This window comes from Martes martes, assembly GCF_963455335.1.
Source record: "Martes martes genome assembly, chromosome: 10".
In the NCBI taxonomy this organism is placed as follows: Eukaryota; Metazoa; Chordata; class Mammalia; order Carnivora; family Mustelidae; genus Martes; species Martes martes.
In genome coordinates, this window is record NC_137898.1 from 2,693,189 (window position 1) to 2,712,174 (window position 18,986).

The 18,986-nt window shown below is 58.0% G+C and overlaps 1 protein-coding gene across 2 annotated transcripts in view; it reads left to right on the forward strand.

Moving 5' to 3' along the window:
• Positions 1 to 396: 396 nt before the first annotated feature.
• Positions 397 to 18,986, forward strand: part of SHANK2 (SH3 and multiple ankyrin repeat domains 2) — a 471,077-nt gene continuing 452,487 nt past the window's right edge. Inside the window, exon 1 of one of the 2 annotated variants that reach the window (XM_080817139.1) lies at positions 397 to 455. The gene's annotated coding sequence lies outside the window, so the exon portion shown is untranslated. The other variant, XM_080817138.1, reaches the window with a different exon arrangement.

Consider the following 18,986-nt stretch of genomic DNA (forward strand, 5'->3'; position numbering starts at 1 on the left):
TCCCGGGGTTGCCACAACAGACCCCGCGCGCCGCGCCCGAGTCGCCGCCGGGGCCGGAGCGGCCGGGGCAGGTGCGGAGGCGCGCGGGACCCCGGCGCGGGAGGGGTCCGGGGCGGGCCGCGCACGCGGGTCCCGGGCCGCGCGCGCCCTTTGGCCGCGAGACGGCCCCTCCCCCACGCTCTCCGGCTCACCAGCCGCCCGCGCCCGGCCGAGGGGAGGGACCGCCCGGCAGCCCCGCGAGGAGCCCCCCGCCCGGGCCGCAGCGCGGGGCGGGGCCGCGGCGCCCCCACCCCACCCCCGACACCTGAGCGGCCGCGGCCCCAGCTGCTCCCGCGCTCCGGCCGGCTTGGGCGCGGCGCCGCTCGGGTCCCCGCGGCGGAGCCAGGTGCGCGCGGACGTCGGCCCTCCCCGGGGGCTCCCACCCCGCCTGACTCCCGAGCGGCCGCCCGGGCAAGGTGAGGCGGCGGCGGGGGGCACGGGGAGCCGCGGGCGCGGGGCGGGGGCGGCCCGAACGACAGTGGGTGGCCCCCGGGCGCCCGGCCCTGTCCGCCCGCTGCCTTTTGGGTGCGTCTGGATTACGGGAGCACCCACGACCGGGTAAGCGCAGAACTGAACCCGTCGGAGCCGGGGTAGGGGTGCGGGGTGGGGGGTTGGGAAGAGGGCTCCGCGCGCCCGCGCGGGGGTCGCTTCTGTGTGAGGACACGTCCCCGGCTTCCTTTGCAGTAGGGGCCGGTTTAAAAGGCTCTGGAAGAGGCGTGGGCGCAGAGCGCAGGAGCCCCGTGTTTGTCCTCCTGGCGCACGCACCCCCTCACCCCTGCCGCTGGGGCAGCGCGGACCCACCTCCGCCGCCTGCCCGGGGTCTGGTCGCCCTCGGTCGCCCCCCGCCGGCCTGGGGACTTGGGTCTGCAGGCTTGGGAAGGAGCGGGCTCGGGGCCGCCAGGGGGCGCGCGGGGGGCGGGGACCCAAGCCGCGGTCGCAGGGTCCCCGGAGACCCTGCAGCGGTCACCCAGCCTCGAGCCGGCTCACAGAGCCCCCACGCAGGTGCGCGCGGCTGGAGCAGCGGGCTCCGGGAGGCCGGAGCCGGCGCACTCGGCGCAGGCCCGGGGGGTCGCGAGTCGGGCCCCCGGGTCCCGGGGGTCGCGCAGTGCCGGCGCCTGATGCCGGGCCTCTGTCCGCTGCGCGCCCCGGCCGGCGTCGGGTGGGTGGGGGGGCCGGGCTAGGGCAGGTGAGGGGGCCGCGGCCGCCCGCCGCCGCCGCCCGTGAATTATGCAGGAGGCCGGCCCCGGCGCGCTCGAGTTGCTCAAGTTTCCCCGGCAACTTTCGCCCGGGCGTCCCTCCTCCCCGCGGCCGGCAGCTCCGCCCGCACAGCCGGCGGCCCGGGCGCCCCCGCAGGGCTGCCGCGGAGCGAGGCGCGCCCGGAGACACCGACCGCGCACTCGCCACCGGAGCTGGGGCGGCTGGACTGCGCAAGCAGGTGCGACCCCCGTGGAGGACCTCGCCCGGGATCGGAGGGGGCGGGGATCGGGGTGGCCCTCGCCGCCCGGGTTCGGAGGGGGCGGCTCCGCGGTAGACCTCGCCGCCTGGGTTCGGAGGGCGCGGGGGCCGGGGTGGACCCTCCCGTCCGGGCTCGGAGAGCGTAGGGGCCGGGGTGGCCCTCGCCGCCCGGGTTCGGAGGGGGCGGGGATCGGGGTGGCCCTCGCCGCCCGGGTTCGGAGGGGGCGGCTCCGCGGTAGACCTCGCCGCCCGGGTTCGGAGGGCGTAGGGGCCGGGGTGGCCCTCGCCGCCCGGGATCGGAGGGGGCGGGGATCGGGGTGGCCCTCGCCGCCCGGGTTCGGAGGGGGCGGCTCCGCGGTAGACCTCGCCGCCTGGGTTCGGAGAGCGCGGGGGCCGGGGTGGACCCTCCCGTCCGGGCTCGGAGGGTGCGCGGGTTCCACCGCTCGGCGCGGGATTCGAGGGCGGGCACGCCGGCGAGTTTGTGTTTCCATAGGGCTGGGGGCGCCCAAGGGGGGCTCGGCCGGTGCTCTTGGCCGTGGGGTTTGTGGAGGAGCTTTTAAAGCGACCCCGAGCCGCTGGAAGGAAGGGCCTGGGCCGCTTAGGTCGCGGTGCTTAGGGGCCTGGTGGGCCGGCAGCTGTGGGCACGGCCCGGGGAGTCCCCAGAGGCCTTCCAGAAACGAAGCGCCTTCCGCCTGCGGGTTGGAGGCAGTAGACTGGATGGTTTGTGACCTCTTTTTTGTTCGAAACTCAAGTTGGAATTAATGAGGTCAGCCCTCTAATTAAATTAAGCTCCAAGAATTAGAGAGGTAATTTCGGAAGCTCTCCGTTGGGGGCGGCGCTTTGATCGCTCCCTGGGACTCGCCCAGCGACCCTGCTGCCCGCGCCTCCGGGAGGGGCTGTCTCCCCTGGATTCAGCCTCGACCCAGGTGTCCTGGGAGGACCTGCTGGATCTGGGGGTTTCGGCGCGTCCAGAACCCCACCCCCCGGGGGGGCGGCTGCGTTTGAGAGCTCAGTTTTGACACCGATCGGTTCTCACTGGGGATCCTACGGTCAGGTCATGGGGAGTCGAGGTGGCCTTGCTGGGGACTGTTAATGAGCCCTCCAGGTGCTGTATCCTTAAGGAGGCCCCCCCCGGGGGGGGCGGAGACCCTTGTCTGAATAGGAATTAGTGGTTGGGTGTAAGTCTTGGGAAGTTGGTGCCCTCGTCCTGCTGAGAAATTTCTGGTTTTCCAAGAAGGAGGAATTGGGTGGAAAGCCAGGGGCTCCTCTGGGCTGCAAGGAACGAGCCCCAACCGTTCAAGTATCAACAGGCATGCTTGAACCAGGAGATTTTGCTTATAAAGGCAGCTCCCAGCGGTCGGGGTGCCTGCCCCGGGCTGCTTTGAGCAAATCCCTTCACGTTGGGGAAGGGGGCGGGGATCTTCCCGCCTACCCTGCACCGGTGTAATTTGCTAGAGAAAGCCCTTTTCACATTCAGGAGAGTTTCCTAGGGGCTTGGGTTCAGTTCTTTAGCCCCGTTCTCGGGCTTGTGTGCTGGGGGCACCCCCTGCTGACTTGTAGGGCCCAGGCCTCTTGGGCCCCATCTGGAGGGAGCCCTGGCCATCCAGGGTCAAGGGTCACATTCGAGGCTTGCCGCCAGCAGGAGGTAAAGCCGCAGACAGATAGCATCGCAGTTTATTCCATCCGTGGTGGGGGAGCAAGTTGGAAGAAAAAGCTTGACCCTAAGAAAAACATGAGAGTCCACCAGTATGCAGGAAAACCCGAGAAAAAATGGATTTTTAAAAAAGATTTATTTATTTATTTATTTGACGGACAGAGATCACAAGTAGGCAGAGAGGCAGGCAGAGAGAGAGGGGGAAGCAGGCTCCCTGCTGGGCAGAGAGCCCGATGCGGGGCTCGATCCCAGGACCCTGAGATCATGACCTGAGCCGAAGGCAGAGGCTTCACCCACTGAGCCACCCAGGTGCCCCAAGGAAAAACGGATTTTTATAGAAAAGTAATTCTTTAGTGTCATTATTCGTGAGTCTGTCGGAGCCCTGATTTATGGAGTTCTGGTGACCTTGTCATCTCGGGTGAGGAAGGGGGGCTTTCCAGGGGGGTCGGTTTTGGGAGTTGAGTTGCTAAGGAGGCCAAGACCTGCCTTCTGCTCCAAAGGAAGATTGGGGGCGAAGCCGCTCCCCCCCACCCCTGCATCCTAGCCCCATGACCCCTGAACTCTCATTTCTCAGGAAGTCCCCGCTCCTGCTGTGTGCCGGCAGGGAGGGGTGTGGCTGGAAAAGCCCCAAAGAGATGGTCCCTGATAGCCTCCCCGAAGCCTCCAATTGTCCTGAGCCCCAAGGGCAGGGGCGGGAGGAGGGGGAAGGACGGGGACATTTATGACCTTTCCTCAAAGTGATCTCCACTGGCTGCTGAATTCTCTGCTTTGACCAGGGAGGTGGGGAGGAAAGCCCCAAACCAAATCCAGTTAAAACATCTCTGGAATCCCCAGCCCTTCCCCCACGCGCTGATTGAAGGGGGGTGGGGCGATTGGGTGAAGGGCCCCGGGGTTTGTGACTCTTGTGACCCGGTGCACCTGACCCTGCCGCCCAGGAAGGGGCCTGCTCTTCTCCGACAGTCTGAGGTGATCTGGGGTCTAATCAGATTGTCTCCGTGGGTCCCATCGGAGAGCCTGCCCGGAGCACGAGGCCCGGAGCTGGGCACAGGGGCTGCTACCCCCCGCGCCCTCCCCCCCAAGGAACTTCCAGGCCAGTGGGGGAAGGGAAGGGGCGGGCCAGGTCATGCACAGGGGAACAGGGGTTGTGACAGAGGTGACCTTTGGGTGCTGTAGGGCGCAGAGAGGGACCCCAGCCCGATCTGGGGGAGGAAGGGGACGAGGGATATAGAAACACCTGTAGGAGGTCTGGATCATCCAATAATTTCTTCGCCTGCCCTGCAACTGAGAATGGTCTCGTTCTTGTCCCAAAGGTAGGGAACCCCTAAGTGCCAGCAGCCACGGCGGGGACAGCCGTTGTGTCTTGCTATCGATGACCTCAGTCAGGCCTCAGAGAGCTCCCGAGAGAGAGCTGTGCCGTCTTCTCCTTTCGTAGACCCGGGACCCCGAGCTCAGAGCAGGGAAGTCTGGCCCCAGGCCGCACAGCTAGGGAGTGAGGCAGCAGGGACTGCGAGCCCAGCCTTCGGTCCCCCTGCCCTGCCCCATGCCCGCCACATGGGCAAACAAGCAGATGACCCAGCGGGAAAATTGATCCGGTTAGACAATTACTCTTCTCGTAACTGCTTGCGGAAGAGAGCTGCAGTCGGAGAATGAAAAGCGGAGTTTCTGCTCAGACTTCTTGATGTGATAGGCCCCTTTATTTTCCTTGGAAGCAGATTCAAGGACTGTTTTGGAGTGACTGGGGCATGTGACTGTCAGTGCCCCAAGTCAGTGTTCAGGGGATGAGTTAGCCTCTGCTCTGAGCCTTCCTACCCCTCAAGGGGTTTCCAGTCTTAATGGGGGAAGGGGAAGGTGAGCCCCGTACTGGGGCAGATCTGAGCGCCTGTGCAGAGCTTGGGGTCGGGACCCTGTGTGTGCCGCCGAGACCCGTGTCTCTTTCTGGGCATCAGAGCCCATGAGAGCCCGTGGGGCTGCTGGGAGCTTGCGTTCAGCCGCAGTGGAGAGCAGAGCTGCCGGTGATTGGCTGCCAGATGTCAGTGCAGGGAGGGGGTGGGGCCTGCGCCCGGTGACCGCGGGGACAGTGTTGGGAAATTGTCCTTGTGGGGTTTGCCAAGGACTCTCAGGGTGGCTCGGTGAGGGGTGTGCGTGTTGAATGAGGCCATGAACTCCCAATGTGAAAGCTGCAGATTTCAAATGCTGGACCTTGGGGCAGGGGGCTCCTGGCTGACTCCCTGGAAATCCCAGCTGAGGCTAGAGAGGCAGGTTCGGAGTCCCCCAGGAGTCCCGGGAGCACACTTGGAGCAGTGCTGCAGGTTTTGACGGCCCGGTGGCTGGCAAGCCCTGAGCTGGTGGCTGAGGAGACTCAGCAGGAGGCATCCATTAGGCGGCTAATCATTGCAGACCTGCAAAGGCCCTGGGGCAGCAGTGGGGGCAGTGGGGGGGGGGAGACGGACACATTTCTTCAAAGAGTTTTGTTTTGTTTTTTTTTTTTTTTTGCCTCTCAGCTCGCTGAAAGCATTGTTTTTGTGTCCCTGTCTCTGTTTCCTGTGCCATTCTCTCTGTGAAAAATCCGAACGTTCCACAAGTTCCGCAAAGCTGAGCGGATCTGGACTCTCGCCCTCGACGCCCTCATGCTGCCCCCAATTCTGGCCGCGCCAGTCCAGCGAGCCTTCTCACGCATTCTGAAGTCAACATCTAAAATTATCCTTCATAGGTTTCAATATTTGCAGAGGCTGGACAACCTCCTCTGGGAGGTAAATACTGGCCCTTCGGAAGTAACCGGGCCCGCTGGGGCTGTCCTCTGCTGTCGGAAGCTCCGGGGATGGGGCAGCCTCTGTGCCCTGGCAAACAGGTGGGGAAGCTCCCGGGACCCTTCACAGTCCCTGTGCCTCCGTAAAGGTCTGCCGAGGCTGCCCCCAAGAGAGTCATCCTAATGGAAGAGACTTTCATGCCGCTCGGTCTTTCACTCATCGACCTAGCATGTTTCTGTGCAAGGGAAAGTTACATACATTGGCTTTCAAAAAATGTTCCTGGGACCTCAAGTCACTAGGTGTCCCCCCAAATCAGGTGTGGATCCAGAAAGCCATAAGCTTGAACACTGTAAATGTCCCCCTGGAGTGCACATCTCCACAGCCGGCGGTGTGTGTTTCTGGTGTTTTCATTAGAGACTTGGTTGAGCCACCTTCCTGTGTTTGGTATGGGGAGCCCTTCCCCAGCGGCTCCCCTCCCACCCCACCCCCTGTGGTTTGCAGGGGACCGAAGGTGGGAGGGGCCGCTGGGGAAGGGGGACCCGGAGGCCTTTGTACCCTGAGCAGCATCTGGAAACAGGTTCCGTTCAGACTGGCCCCTTGTGGTGGGTCTACTTTGGGGGGGGGACGAGAAATGGGCTGGATATTGCCCCACCTTCAGGGTTCCTGCTGGCGAGTCCCATCCTGGGGTCAGTGGGGTTACCTAGGTGGCCGCAGGGACAAATGATGCCTGCCACCTGAATGCTCCAAGTCCTGCACACTGGGTGGCCTGCTCCAGAGTGTCCCTCCTTGGGGTTCTGGCCCCTTGCTCCCCGGGTTGAGAAATCCCAAAACCGCACCCAGATTCCTGGGTGGGGCAGGGAGGGGCAGGGAGTCTGGACGGAGGGCCAGGTGCTTTCCGAGTGCGCTTCCAGAAGGGCGGGATGCAGCTGCGGGGGGGGGGGGGTGGGGGGGTGGGGGGGGGTGGGGGGGTGGGGGGGTGGTCCTGGAGGGCCTGGGCCCAGGGAGAGGGTCCCACATCCTGAGCAGAGCTGGAGGCCAGCCTGGGACCCTGGGGAGCAGGAATGCCCTGTGGGGGCAGAGGGGCCTCCGATGCTCTCACTTGCTTCCCTAAGAACAGCACGGCTGCCACCGCTCAGACCTTTTCTGTGCCTTCCGTCCCAATCTTTCTCCTTCCTGGTTTCCGTGGTGGTCTATGCAGGGGCCTGGCCAGCTGCACGCATTTGTCCCTGCTTCCAGCAGGGTCCCAGGCAGACCAAGCCCCAGGAGAGGACCTGGGTCTCGGTGTCCTGAGGGGGCTCCGGATGTGGAGTCACGGTGGGGGGGGTGGTTGGAAAGGTCGCGTTGACCGGACAGCATCACCCGTGCGGAACCGGCCAGGCCCGGTGGCTCCAGACCCTCCCTCCTGCACGCAAGGTCAGCTCCACGAAGCCCCGAGCCGGTCAGGCCCTGGCCTGTTCTTTCTTGGCCTCACTCTGAGGTTTTCAGACGTGGGCCAGCCTGCTGGCTGCTCTCAGGCCTGGCCTCAGGGATCCGTCGGGTTCCCAGCCGAGTGACCCGCGGGGCTTTCTGGGCTGAGTCTGGCGGGACTCACGCTGGACGGCTGCTCCTGTCTTCCTCCGTCTGCCTGCGTCTTTGGGTTGTGGGGGATAGACACGCACTCGGACCAGGTTAAGGGGGTATATTGTGGGGACACTGGGGTCCCCCTGGACCCTCTGTTTCTTTGTCAGTGGCCCACCTGAGTGGTTAAATCATCAAAGTATTGGCAGTAGTGAGAGCATGGGGTTCCTTGGTCCCTAAGTGCATTCCAGATGCAGATGCCCTGGGGCATGGGCCCTCGGGACATTACCCCCAAACTCCAGGGCAGGTGCCCAAGGCCCAGGGCATTTACCTAAGAGCTGAAGGTTGTGCGGCTGCTCGCTCTGCCACACAGAATTGCACCTGCCCCTGCCCTCCCCCACGGGCCGGGGGTGCAGAGGGGTTCTCAAACTTTTGGTCTAAGGACCCCTCTACCCTCTCTAGGGACCCCAGAGAGCTTTCGGTTCGTGCGCATCGTCTCTTCCGGTATGTGTCCTTTTAGAAACTTAAGAGAAGTAAAAATATTTAAATAGTCATGCCTTCAAAAATGATGGCGATAAACCCATACGTGTTCATGTCAATAATATCCTTATGGAGAACAGCTGTATTCCAGAACGAGAAGAACTTCGGTGAGATCCATGGCACGACTTACATTTTTGCAGAGTCCCTTGAGAGTGTGGCCTCGCAGAAGACGGCTGGGTTCCTGGGCCTGCCTCCGCACTTAGCCTGAAGCCACGGCCCTTGAGTGCAGCTCCTGAAACCCCCCTCACTTGGGAGGGCTGTGAGTGGGAAGACGCTGTGTCTCAGTGTTTCTGGGAGGACGGTTTGACGTCACAGAGGCCTGAAAGAGCTCTGGGGAACCCCCAGGGTTCCCTGGGCCCCACACTGAGGACCCCCGAAGAGGCCTGGGACCAGCACTTGGACCAGGTGTGAGTTTGAAAGCTGGCTTTGCCCGGTCATCTGGATGTTTCCAGCAACGCTTGTCCTTTTTCTTGTCGTTTAGGATGTATCCGTGAAGTTTCATTGGGGGCTGCAGGGGGTCATCGGGAGGGGGATCCCCACAGAGTTTAGGGCAGTGGGATCCAGGCTCAGGGGAAGCAGGCAGCTGGCTCGGTCCATCACTGGGGTCTGATAGGGGCAGGGTTCTTTGCTATGAAAGGTGTACCTGGTTGAAGGTGTCTGAGGTCACCAAAAGCTCATCTCTGTGGGGATGGCAGCTGGGGACCCAGGTGGCTCCTTTGCCGACACTGGTCAAGCCAGAAGGCTGTTTTCGGATCCCTGTGAGGGTGTCCACGTGTGCAGGGAACCAGCGGACAGAGCCGCTGGGAGGAGGCAGCGTGGGGGCCGCGGACGTGCCCCCCACCGTGTGACCTCCCGGGCGGCAGATGGGGAGCACGGGGAACAGACAGGGAGGTCGGAGAGCAGACCCGGAGCACACGGCCAACCAGGCATCCTGCTGCCTGCCCAGCCCGCTGGCTTGATCCTCAGTCCGCCCGGGCCTTAGCCAAGGCAGGGGCCACGGCAGCCCCGACGGCTGTTTTGGGTTTTGGGGTGAAGATTGTCCCTGGGACCTTGGAGGAGCAGCTCCTGTCACCCCCTGTGTGGGCGGGGCAGCTGGCCCTGGCCTGGCCTCTCCCTTCCCTGTGCTCCCTCTGGGGCCCTCGCTAGAGGAGGAGCCAGTGGGCCGCCTGAGCCCCGGGGATCACAGAATCCATTGTCCTGTGGACCAGCTGCTCAGGTTTTCAGGGGAGGCCTGGGCTGGGGGGGTGGGGCGGGGGAGGGGCGAGGGCTCCCTGCGGGCATTGGGGGATAGAGGTGCTTTCTCTGGGCCCTGGGGAGGGTCCAGCACTTGGCTTCCCTGCTAACCTCCAAGTCGTCTCTGGCAGAGTGAGGTGAGGGCAGCAAACGCAGCTTTTACAAAGGAGCTGACACCCTCCTGCAGGCAGAGGGCCCCGCCGCTGTCTGTCCCGTCCCGCCCCCTCCCAAGCTCGGAGAGATGTTTGTCACTCATTGCAGAAGGGACAGTCGGAGTTCCCTGCCCATATTTAAGCCATTGGAGGAGGCAGAACTGGGGACTGGGCCCTGGGGTTAAGGGTGGTTTAAGTTCTGGTTTCAGTTTTTGGTTCGTTCCCATTTAAACCCTAATGGCCCTTGGCCAGGCTGCGCCGTCTTTGCAAAGTTCAGTAGCTGCTTTACACTGTGGGTAACAGGTAGACCTCGGCTGAACTCGTCATGGTGTCGGAACATCTCTAGACCAGCGTCTCGGGCTTATGCCCTCCCCGCGGGGGTGGGGGTGGGAGGCCCTGGGAGGAGACTGTCCCTCAGGATGGCTGATGATGAGTGTTGTGGGGCATTGGTTCTTGTATAGCATTAATGCGCAAGGCCCCCAGGCCAAGGGTCGAGGTCGTCACACCTGTGGTCCCCCCCCCTGCCCCGCCCTGGGGAGAGTCGCGGTTCCCCAGGCTTCAGCGGGAGGGGGCCGCCTTCTGCAGGGAGAGGATGTGTTGCTGACCCTCCAGCAGACCTCTTTCCTCCTGCCTCCGTGGGAAGAGGTCCCAGGGCTTGTAGGAGGCACTGGAGGGTAGGAGACCCCATGCAGAAGCGGACAAATGTCCCCACCTTGGTTCTCTCTCCTGCACCGAGGCCGAAACTCATGGTTTTGTGAGTTGGTTTCCATGCACGTCACTCTCCTCCCTCCCCTGGAAGAAAGTCTGTCCTGTGTGTCCGTGTGTCCTAGGGCCTGGGGCACGCATGGCTGATGAGTGCACCGTGCCAGGCACTGTCCTCGACTTGTTTAAAAAAGTAAAGTGTCGGGGAGCTCGAGTGGCTCAGTTGGTTAAAGATCTGACTCTAGACTTTGGTTCAAGATCAAGTCCCATGTCGGGCTCTGCGCTCGGCACAGAGTCTGCTTGAGATTCTCTCCCTCTGCCTCTGCCCCTCTCCCTGCCTCTCCGTCTCTCTCTCAAAGAAATAAATTCATGAAATCTTAAAAAGAACAGTATTTTTATCAAGCTATAATAAATACGTCTTACGGACCACCCCTCTAAAGCAGGCACTTCCGCGGTCTTCGGTGTGTGCGTGGAGTGGTGCGGCCCCAGTCGGTACGCAGGCTTCTAGAACGCTTTCCTCCTCCAGCCTCCTTGCAGACCTCAATCCCGTTCGTCTTCGCTCCCCGCTTCCTGCGTGCGTTCCCCGGCCCCGGCAGCCACTCATCCCCTTTCTGCCCCCGTGGACTTTCGCGGCCCGGACATCTCACAGACGCGAAATCGCGCAGTGTCCGTCTTCGGTCACTGTGCCGTTCACTCAGCGTGCTGTTGCCAAGGTGCATCTGTGCTCTGTGTCCTGACGCGTAGCAGCGCCCCGTTGCCTTTCCGCGGCAGAACGATTCTCTGTCGTATGGGTCCATCCTCTGTGTTCATCCCTGCCCCCGTGGGCGGGCGTATCGGTTCTTTCTGCTTTTCGGGTTTTTCGAATCAGCGTATGAGTTTTCACGTGGGCATATGTGTTCATGGACCTTGGGTGTTTACCTAGAAGTGGGAGTGCCGGGTCACGGGGTGACCTGGTATTCTACCTTCTGAGGACCTGCCAGACTGTTTCCCACAGTGCGTGGGCCACTGCACCTTCTGGGGTTCCCCTTCCCACACCTCCTCACCAGTGCGTGCTGTTATCTGTCTTATCCAGTGTGGTAATCCTGGAGGGTGTGAGGTGGCATCTCCCTGCTTGTGTAATTTGCATTTCTTCCCTGATGAATGTTCCGAGCACCTTCTCATAGGCTTGTCGGCCATTTGTATACCTCGCTTGTGAAAGGTCTTTTCAGATCTTTTGCTCACTTTTAATTGTTTTTGGGGGGGGGCTCTTTTTATTATTTAGTTCTCATAATTCTTTAGGTTTGATGATAATTTGTCCCATTCTCTGGGTCGTTTTCTTCATTTTGTTGATAGTGTTCTTACAGGATGGGAATTTTACATTTTGACAGAAAGCATTTGAAAGAAAGCATCTGTTCTTTGTTACTTATTGTTTTAGTGTCACGTCTAAGAAGGATTTGTCTAACCTGAGGTTCTGATGATTTATGCCTGCATTTTCTCCTAAGAGTTTTATGCTATTAACGCCTATATTTAGGCGTATGATGCATTTTGCCTTTTTAAAAAAAGATTTTATTTATTTGAGAGAGAGAGGCAGAGAGGGTAAGAGAGAACATGAGCAGGGTGAGGGGCAGAGGGAGAAGCAGACTCCCCGCTGAGCAGGGAGCCCAATGCGGGGCTCGATCCTAGGACCCTGAGATCATGACCTGAGCCGAAGGCAGACACTTAACTGACTGAGCCACCAAGGCACCCCTGAAATTATTTTCTTAATTTCATTTTCAAATAGTTCCATTATTAGTGTGTTGATATACAATTCATTTTTTATATATTGATCATATATTCTATAATCTTGCTGATCATGTTTGTTATAATTTTTTAGTGGATTCTTTAGGATTTTCTATGTACAAGATTATGTCATCTACAAATAGCGAAATTTTTATTTCTTTCTCTCTAACCTGGGTACTTTTCTTTCATTGTGGTGCTTAATTGCCTCGCCTGGAAACTCCAGCACAATGTTGAGTACAGGTGGTGAGAAAGGACATCAGTGTCTTGTTCCTGGTCTGAGGGCGAAGCGTCTAGTCTTTCAACATTACTTATGACATCAGCTGTGGGTGTCTTGTAGATGCTGATGATCAGGTTGGGGAAAGTCACTTGTGTTGTTAGTTTGTTGAGCATTTTATCATGAAGCAGGGCTGGATTTTGCCGTCTGCTTTTCCTACATCTGTTGGGATGCTCAGCTCCCTTCTGCCCCTTATTCTGTTAATATGGGGAGTTGCATTAATTGAGTTTTGGATGTCACACCAATTTTGGATTCTTGGGATCAATCCCACTTAGTCATGACTTATAATGCTTTTCATCTACTTCTGGATTCAGTTAGCTAGTATTTTGTTCAGTGTTTTGCATTCATATGCATGAGAGATATTGATCTGTAGCATTCTTCTGATGGTGTTGTGGTAATATTGGCCTCATAAAATGAACTGGAAAGTGTTCTCTTCAACTTTTTGGGAATGTTTGTGATAAACTGGTATTTAATTCTTTCTTAAAGGTTTGGTAGAATTCACCAGTAAAACCATTGGGGCCTGGTGCTTTCTGTGTGTGTGTGTGTGTGTGTGTGTGTGTGTGTGTGTGTGGTTTTAATTCAGTCTTTGCTCGTTATAGGTATGTTTCTTCCTAAGTCACATTTGCTACTTTGTGTCTCCCTGAAATCTGTCCATTTCTGTGTGCCGTTGTCCACAGGGTTGTCTTATCCTCCTTTTTGTTTCTGTGCATTTGGTGGAAATGTCCTCCTTCTAATTTCTGAGTCTGGCAGTTTGACTATTTCCCCCCTTTTTTCTCCTTGATCCATCTAGCTGATAGTTTACCAATTTCATCAGCTTTTCAAAGAACCTGATTGTGGCTTTGTTGGTTTTCTCTTCTCTTACTTTCATTTCACCCTTTTATTCCTTCCTCTGTCGCTCGTTTTAGTTCATTATTCCTTGTCGAGTTTCATCATCATGGACATGAGCTCTTTGCTCTTTTGATTATAAACATTTACAACTGAAAATCTTCTAAGGACTGTTTTTGCTGTATCTCGTAAGTTCTGCTATATTTTGTTTTCTTTTTCCACACATTTCGGATATTTTCTAGTTTCTTTCTTTCTTTCTTTTTTTCTTCTTAGTATTTTCCAGTTTCCCTGGGATGTGGTCTCTGACCCATTGGTCATTTAGATGTGTGTTGTTCAATTTCCACATATTTGTACATTTCTAAATTTTTTCTTCTCTTTTTGACTTGTCATTTCAGTCTGTTTTGGCTTGAGAATGTTCTTTGTGTGATTTCAATCCTTTTTACATTCACGGAGGCTTTTTTGATGGCTTAACATGCGGTCCATCCTCGAGAATGTTCCACGTGCACTTGAGAAGAATATGTATTCTGCTGTCCTGGGGTGAAGCATCCTGCAGGGGTCTGTTTGGTTGCCCTAGACTCTTAGCATCCAACAGTAAATCAGAGACACACATATTCCTGCCTGGAGGGCCAACATTCGAGCCAGGGGAAACAAACACCGAGTGAGGGAGATGATACAGGAACCCCTGTGCCGTCCAGGAGAGAAGGAGTGCTTGCTTCTGGGGACCTGGTGGGAGGGACGGTCGCACTTTTCAGTAGGGTGGTCAGGGTGGGCCTCCTGGGGGAGGTGGCCTCCTGAGCAAAGACTTGAGGGACATGAAGGAAGCAGCACATGATAAGTAGGGAGTTTAATGGAAATTGCTGTGAAAACAATATTTTGCACTTAATACTTTAAGTTGTGATAAAATATGCATAACCCAAAATTTGCCATCTTAACCATTTTTTAAAGCTGTACTGTTCAATGGTTTTAAGCGCATTTACATTGTTGTGCAGTCCACCCCCCATCTGTCTCCAGAACTTTCCGTCTTCCCAAACTGAAGCTCTGTCCCGGGAGTTAAACATTAACTCCCTCCCCCCAGCCCTGGCGGCCCCCGTAGTGCTGTCTGTCTCTGAGCGTCTGACTCCTCTAGGGACCTCGTGTGAGTGGAATCCTGCAACATTTGTCCTCGTGTCTGGCTTATTTCGCTCAGCATTGTGTCCTCCAGGTCCATGCGTGTTGTCGTGTCAGAATGTCCTTCCTTTTTGAGGCTGAGTAACAGTCCACCATGTGGACGGATTGTGTCCTGTGTGTCTGCTTCTCTGGGGACGGACACGCAGGTGCTGTGAATACTGTTGCCGCGTGCGTGGTGTGCAGATTCCAGTTCAAGTCCCTGCTTTCAAAAAGCGCTTTTTACTCAGGGAACTACAACTCAAAACCACAATGAGATACCCCCTCACACCGGTTAGAACAAGGGGCACGAACAAGTTGGGAGACGACAAGCGTTGGCGAGGATGCGGAGAAAGGCGCCTCCTCCGCTGCTGGTGGGAACCCAGGCTGGGGCAGCCACTCTGGAAAACAGCATGGAGGTTCCTCAGAAAGTTGAAAAAAGAGCTACCCTACGACCCAGCAATCACACTACTGGGTATTTACCCTAAAGATACAGATGTAGTGCTCCGAAGGGGCACGTGCACCCGGATGTTCACAGTAGCGATGGCCTCAACAGATTAACTATGGAGAGAGCCCAAATGTCCATTGACGGGTGAACAGATAAAGAAGATGAGGTCTATATTATGCAATGGAATATTACACAGCCATCAAAAGAATGAAATCTTGCCATTTGCAACAATGTGGATGGAACTAGAGGGTGTTACGGTCAGTGAAATAACTCAATCAGACAAAGACAATTACCGTATGATCTCCCTGACAAGTGGAATTTAAGAAACAAAATAGAGGGCCACAGCAGAAGAGAGGGAAAAATAAAGTGAGACGAAACCAGAGAGGGAGACAAACCCTAAGAGACTCTTAATCACAGGGAACAAACTGAGGGCTGCTGGTGGGGGTTGGGGTGGCAGGGGACCGGCATGAAGGAGGGCACGTGACGTCACGGGCAGGGCGTGTGATGTGTAACTGATGAATCCTTGAGCTCTGCCTCTGAAACTAGTCATACACCGTATGTCAACTAAGTGAATTTAAATAAAAAGTACTTTAAAAAGACACATTTTAAAGCAAAGACCGATGCAAGGCCCATCTGGTCTTGGGATTCCAAAACTGAGACCGTCCTGCCCACTTGCTTTACCTAGTGGAAAGAACGAGGTCTGGGGACCAAGTAGGGGTGACCCCCGTAGGTCAGAGAAATTGTGGCCTCTGACTCCTCTCCTGGCCAGTGTTCCCATCCCCCAGGAGGACAGGCGCTTCTTCCTGGGAAACTGGTGCCTCACCTGTGTGGGTTCAGCTCGGGTTTAGGGCTGGACTGAGGACGGGATGTTTCCCGCAGACCGGAGCGCGTTAACTAACCGGGTGCTTTCTGCCTGACTGCCTCAGGACCCGAGACGTGGGCCAGCTGAGCCGTGTGCTGTTTGCCCGTCTGATGAGCTGCCGACGTCCGGGCCTGTTTGCTGGTCCAGCGAGACCCAAGGCGGCCCGGGCAGGGGAAAGGGGATGGGGGATGGCAGGCGGGCGAGGGCACGCCTGCTCCCCAGAAGCCCTGCCTCAGTGGCACTGGGATTAGTAGCTCCTAATAGCTATCATAGGTCCCGTCTCCTCCTGAGCTCTCTGCACGTGCATTTTCGCTGCTGTGTAATATTCCACGGAATGCCAAACCCCACGAGTCCGAGGCTGTTTTCTGTTTCTTTTCAGCCCATGCTGCAGGGACGGGCTCATCCAGGGCAGCTCTCCCAGGGTCTGCGGCCTGGGGGATGGGGGTCCCACTTTCACGGATATCCCCCCGACTTACTGTCCAAGGGGCTGGGCCACGCTGCGGTCCCACCCTCGTGGTGTGAGAGCTCAGGTCCTCACGGAGGTCACGGCCAGCCGCCGGGCTGGACCTGATGGGCGGGACTGGGCTTTCCGTCCGTTTGCCTTTCCTTGGATCCACCGAGTCCCTGTCCCTAATTTCCCCAGTTCCGTTTCCTTCACCTTGGGTCATTCGTCTGCTTTTTGCTGATTTGTGGACACTCTTTACGTATACCGGATACACCTTCCGTCCGGTTTGGCCTGCGCGTTCCCTCGGTGCAGACGGCTTTACCCTTGGGTGTGGCCAAGGTCCTCTTCCTTTCTCGAGTGTATTCTCTCCTCCAGCCCCTCCCACCTCCTACAATCTCTTCTCCCGTCGCCACGTTTTGCTTTTCATTTGTTTTTCTTGTTTTGATCCCCTCCGTGTCTTTCCCCAGGTGTGATCTGCCCCAGCCCCTGATGGCGTTGTCCCCCGCCCCCTCGTCATGGGTGCCGCTCCCAAGATCGTTTGGGGACTGGTTTCGGGCTCCCCCTTCTCTCCCGTTGGTGTCTTGACCCCGGCTCGAAGTTGCGCGCTGTGTTCACGGTTGCCTTCAAAGCAGCTTGGATCCTTGGTGGCATGCCCTCCTTCAGGACCCGTAACCACGTGGCAAAGCAGTCATTTTGTGGTCAAGAGAAGGGCGCAGCTGCGCGGGGGGGGTCGGTCATGCTCGGCACGGGGTCCTCGGCAGCGTGCAGCGGAGTGGGCCTGCCCTGCAGTCCGTGTGGGGTGCTTTCTGATCTTCAGCGTCTGGGACACGCGTCTCCCCCACACCCAGCAGTCCCGTCTCTGTGCCGTGGAGTGTGGCAGCCGCTAGCCTGGCATGGCCACCAAGCACGTGAAACGTGGCCGGTGCCACACGTGGAAATAATAACATTTCGCGTGTATGGGCTTAAACAAAATATATTATGAAGGTTGATTTCAACAGCTTCTTTCACTTTGATTTTAGAAACGTCGCCACCCTTTAAAGTGACATTTGGGGCCCGAGTTACACGGCTGTTGGACAGCGGTGGTTCGTAGCATTCCTTAATGGGGGTGAAATCGGCTTCCTTGTTTCTTGTCCCCTGCCCGCCAGGCCTCCCCGCCTCGTGTGCCCCCCAGCCCCCCGTCTGGTTCTCAGGTAGAGCCCCCTTTCCTGCAGACGACTTTCCTGTGGTTTTAGCAGCCAAGGGTCTTCGGTGGAGGCGAGAAGGGGGAGGCGTGAGAACCTCCCTCCCCGCAGCCTTCACCCCAGGGTGCGGCTCAGCGCTGCCCCAACCCCGAGAGGGCAGGGGTTCCGGAAAGTTGGTGCCCAGAGGCTCGGAAGGCTGGGCGGTGCTGGGCCTCAGGAAGGCCCAGAGCCCCGGCTGGCGTCCTAGTGGGTCTCACGCCGGACCCCAGGTCCCCGCAGCCCGGTGGCTTGCCCCCCAACTGAAACAGTTTCGGGGCTTTTACTCTCCTAAAGAATTAGGTTCTTACCCCAAGTCCAGGAATAGTGGTTGTTGTATTTAACACTCATTGCTGGCCCTAGAATTCCAGACAGCTTTCTGCCCCGCGCTGGGGTACCCAAGCTGGGTGTCCTCGCTGCCCTGCGGCCGTCGGGACGGGCGGCCACCTGAACTCCCCGGCTGCATGGTCCGTGGCCCGGGGAGGGGTTCGTGCTTTCCCTGGAGAAAGGAAATGCCTCTGAGCTAACGGGCCATCTGGACGGGTACGTGGTGATCCACCTTTTAAGGCAAAAATGATCCTTTACGAGGTTTACCTCGTGACATCCTAATAAATAAAGCCTCGTTAAGCATTTTCTATGAACAGAGCCGTCCCGTTGAATAAACTCTGTGTTTGTAGCGGCTTCACTAATCAGTTCATTTTATTTCTTGCTGTGCATTATGTCCCCAAGGCTTATTAACCGTATACGTGGACGTTTGTGCCTCTGGACCCCCTTCCCACAGTTTGCCCACCGCCCACGCCCTGCTCCTGGCAACTGTCAGGCTGCTGTCTGGGTCTGTGAGTTAGGTTTGGTGTTTTGTTTAGATCGCTCAGGTGAGCTAGACGAGTTTCCTGACCTGAGACTAGACAAAGCAACACCCACCTAGGAAGGACCGATTCGATCCAGGGCTGTGTCGGTACCTAACCTTTGCTGTATAACCAGCCCCTGTAAGCCTTGGGGTAAAACTGTTTCAGGGCCAGATGGTAAATATTTGACACTTGTACGCCATTGAGCCTCTCTCCCACTTTGCCTTTGTAACAAAAAAACAGTCAAAGGCAGTAGGTACGTGAATGTGCATGACAGTGCTCCCATAAAACTTTATTTACAAAAACAAGCCGTGGGCCAGGCAGTCATTTGTTGGCCCCTGATTTATCTCTCGAGTCTGCAGGTTGGTCACCTGAGCAGGGCTCAGCTGGACCGTTCCTGGGATCTGCCGAGTCCACCTGTGGTCAGGCCTCCCTCCGTGTCTGGGGGTCGACTGACTGTTGGTCTCTTCCGGCAGCCTAGCCCCGCTGGATCTCCCGGCGGCCGTGGGGTTCCCCAGGGCACCGGGAGAGGCCAGGAGCCAAGCCCTCCCACGTCACATTTCTGTGGTGCTTTGCTCTTGCTGACTTGGCCAAAGCGAGCGGAATGACCAAGCCCGGGGTGCCTGGGAGAGGACTGTGGCGGATGGAAGGGCCAGGGAGGAGGAGCGGGTTAGCCGGGAGGGAACCCCGGTGCGGGTCCATGAGCCTGCCCTGTCCCTCCCAGCGGCTCCTTTGTTCCTGCCCTCGGATCACAGACGGCTCCCGCGCACCCCGCAGCGTTGCCAGGTCGGGTTTCCGGCTTTGACTGGTCACGGTGCAGGCACGATTAATATTTCATCGTGGCTCCTGAGTAATTTTACACGGTAACCGTGAGTAAGCGGACGTGACCACCCTGTCGTCTGGTGAGGGCTGGAGGCACGGGAGATTCAAGAGCACTTTGTGAACGCGCTGGAGGCGTGCGTGGTCCCCGGCCCACGGCCACCCTCTTGCTCCGTCCTGCTTTCCCGAGAAGGGATTTCCCTTGGGGGCAGACGAGGAGGCAGGGCAGGAGGAGGCAGAAGGGACATTCAGGGGCCCTCACTCGGGTCCT